At 52.2% G+C, this 3,228-nt stretch overlaps 1 protein-coding gene across 1 annotated transcript in view; it reads left to right on the plus strand.

The window, feature by feature from the left end:
• Positions 1-2,362: 2,362 nt before the first annotated feature.
• The window catches only part of TNNI2 (troponin I2, fast skeletal type), a 5,975-nt gene continuing 5,109 nt past the window's right edge, over positions 2,363-3,228 (plus strand). The window contains exon 1 of the mRNA XM_005419524.2: positions 2,363-2,590. The gene's annotated coding sequence lies outside the window, so the exon portion shown is untranslated. The remainder of the gene's footprint in view (positions 2,591-3,228) is intronic.

Below are 3,228 nucleotides of genomic sequence, written 5' to 3' on the forward strand. Positions count from 1 at the left end.
CTGCAAGGGAGTGGGTATGTCCTGGGCAGGATGGGAGCCATGTGCTTTACTTGGTGCAATGGGATTTTGGGAAAGCAAAGGGCAGTCAAATATAGGTTTCCCCAGTGATCTTGCCTGAACTTTTACTGTGATCACCACTGGTGCTGAGTAGCATGCTTGTGTTTTGCTAACAGTGTCATCCTTGGAAATAAGGCATAGCATCATCTGGTGTCATAGTGCCTTTCCACTTGATCCTTGTGGGATGCTGAAGGAGAGGCAAGGTGTAAAGTGTAGGAGAATGTCATGAGGAGCAGCTTGCATGGATTCATCAGCCTCATCCTTCCAACACATGGTGATTCTGTGGAGGAGCCTGGCCCAAAAAAGCTGCACCTGAGTCTCTAAAACATCGTGCAGAAGCTCTTGTTTGTGACAGGTCTTCTCTCTGTCTGACCTCACAGGATGGTGGAGGTGCTCTGGGAATGGTGGCCCACACTCATGGTGCATTCCTCTAGCTCAGGTGGGGGGAAATGAGGGAAAGGAACAAGGTCAGATGCTCCACAGGAAAGTACCCAAGTATGAACAGTGCATCCATTCCTGGCCCCTGCCTAATTACCTCACTAATACCTAATATTCAGAGCCAAACACCTCTTTGAAGGATGTGCCTGGAGCTTCCTTATGCCTTCATTGAGCTTTTCTGCAAGAAACTTGTTCTTTCATCACTCAAACACTTAAATAATTCCTTTCGAAACGTCTGTCTTTCCTAATGTTAACTATGGCTTCAAACTTGGTTTTTCTGTTCTTCCTTCTCCTCACTGGGTTTCTTCCTCATGCCATTTAAGTCTGCTGCTTCTTTCTTTTTCTGGGAGAGCTGCCTTACATCTTAACCCCTGTGCAAGGCAGCTCCATGGAAAGCCTTCTGCAGACTTGGAGATTCGACCTTCTGCTCGTGCTACTACCACACCTCACCATCCACTCCTCCTGTATCCTACAAACACTCCTGTTGGCCAATATTTTGGTCATGAGACTTCTTTCTTTGAACTTCATTCTTCCACTATATCAGGCCAACACTTTCCTGTCAGAAGGTGATAACCACACCCTTGAAATTCTGAGCAGATCTCTTTTGCTGTGCTGCACGCCTGGACTCCAGGAGGTCCAGGATGCCATCCTCTCACAGAGCTGAAGAAACTCCCTGCCTGTGGGGAATTTTGAATGGAGAACCCCCCCAGTTTTGCTTCCTTCACCAAGAGCTGAGTGGCTCTCTGGAGGACTGATGGGCCAGCAGAGGCCAGAAGGTGTAGCTGCAGCATTTCAAAGGGACATTTCCCAAGTGGGATATGTGGGTCACAGCAGACCCAGCCTTCCTCATGCTAGGGGATTTTCCAGGCAAACCCCTGAGAGACACCAGCCTCATATCAAGGACTTGCTTGTCCTTCAGCAGCACCTGCAGCACCACTTGTGTGGTGCTGAGCATGGTGAAACAGGAAGCCTGCAGCAAGGGATTTGCCACTATCTCTATAATGTCTGGGAGATGCCTGCAAAATATTGTCAGGGCCATGTCTGAATCAGCCTAAAAAGCCCCATCTGGAAGAGGAGGGAGCGCCTGGCCTGGGGGAGGAGAGCAGGAGCTGTTTGGGTCCCTGTCTCCATGGGATCCCCTACACACACACTCTACATGTGGTGTGACAAGGGCTGGGGAATATTTCCAGCCACGTTTCCACCTGCTTCTCCTTCAGATCCATGGAGATATGGGTCTGGGTCATCCCACAGGGGGGATTACCCTTCTTGCTGTGAGCATGGAGCTGCTCTTCCATGTATTTGCTGCCTCTGCCCAGCCCCTGGCTGGATTTGAGGCTTGAGGCTGCCTGCAGCAGATCCACAGCTTGTTTTTTTTTAAAAAAAACCTGAATTGTGTTGAAATATTTTACACAGGGGGAGCTACAGGTATTTACTGTGTGAGGGAAGTAATTGAGGTTTAAAAAGCATGCTAGTGCTGGATGGCTTATTAAGGGATTGCTCTTGCCTATGCTGTCGGCAGTGGATATTTGGGGTGCAAACTCTTTCCTCTCTTCCTTCCTGAAGGGCAGAGTTGCTCCCAAGCCCTTGAAGGCAAATTGAGTCATGCCCTTGTCCATGGATAAGCCACTCTGCGTATCCAAGGGGAAATTTCAATTAGAGGCCTTGCAGATGGATGGCTGTGTGCAGGGAGCCTGGGCACCCCACAGATTTGGAACCATATCTATTTTGACTGGTTGGTGGCAGGAGAAGGGAGAGGAAGGCTCCCTACTTGGCACTTCTGAGGAAAAACACCTCCCCAGCTCCTCCAGATCCCACCGGTAGAAGTTGTTCTCCTCCTCCTCCTCCCCACCCCTCCTTCCCTGGGGGCTGCCCTCTCCTGTTCTCCTGCCGGCCTGGCCTGCCCCAGCCAAGGGAGGTGCACAGCGGACTCTTGCACTTCATTGGTCTGAGAAGGTCTCCATGCCCTTAAAGAGAAGGTGGATTTTCTGCTGAGCCACCCGAGAAGCCCTTTTATACCTCCTTACTCAGGCAGCTGCCTGCGGCTCGTCTGTCCATCCCGTCGAGCCAGCACGACTCTGATTTCCTCTAGACTTGGGTGAGCCTTTTGCGTATCTCCTAACGACCCAGCTTGCTCTTAGGGAGTGATGGGGGAGCAGATTTACTTACCTGAGTATTAAGGAGATAAATACCAGGTGGGGGTGGCCTGCTGGGAGAAACAGGGGTGTGAATAACACTTTCTCCATCCTTTGCTTATTGGAGAGGGTCTGTGCATTGGAAAGGTTTGCTCTGTCTCTTCCAGTGAGCTTTTCTCTTTCCGATTTCATGCTTTCTCCTGCCTTGGCTGGCTCTGCTCTCAGCTTGATTGGCGAGGCCAAGTGGTGCCTAACGCTGACCTCCGCAGGGCCATAGGATTCAGGATCCTTGCCTGCGGTGACTCGGCTATGCTCGCTACTCACCCCCCTTCCTCCAGCTCCCTACCCGGCCCTTGCAGTGCCTTCCTGCCCAAAAACACCCTCGGACAGGCACCCACATCCAAATTTATGGCGTCCTCCCCGCAGAGCAGGTGATTCGAAGCCCACATCGCGGGCAGCGAGCTGCAGCCTGGCGCTGTCCCCTGGGCTCCCTGGTGTCGCTGCGGCCGGAGCGGGAGCGGGTGCGGGGCAGGCAGGGATGGGTGTCAGCAGCACAGCCCGCGTTCCTGTGTGTGCGGGGCAGGCAGGGATGGGTGTCAGC

Source organism: Geospiza fortis, unplaced genomic scaffold, assembly GCF_000277835.1.
Source record: "Geospiza fortis unplaced genomic scaffold, GeoFor_1.0 scaffold66, whole genome shotgun sequence".
Lineage (NCBI taxonomy): Eukaryota > Metazoa > Chordata > Aves > Passeriformes > Thraupidae > Geospiza > Geospiza fortis.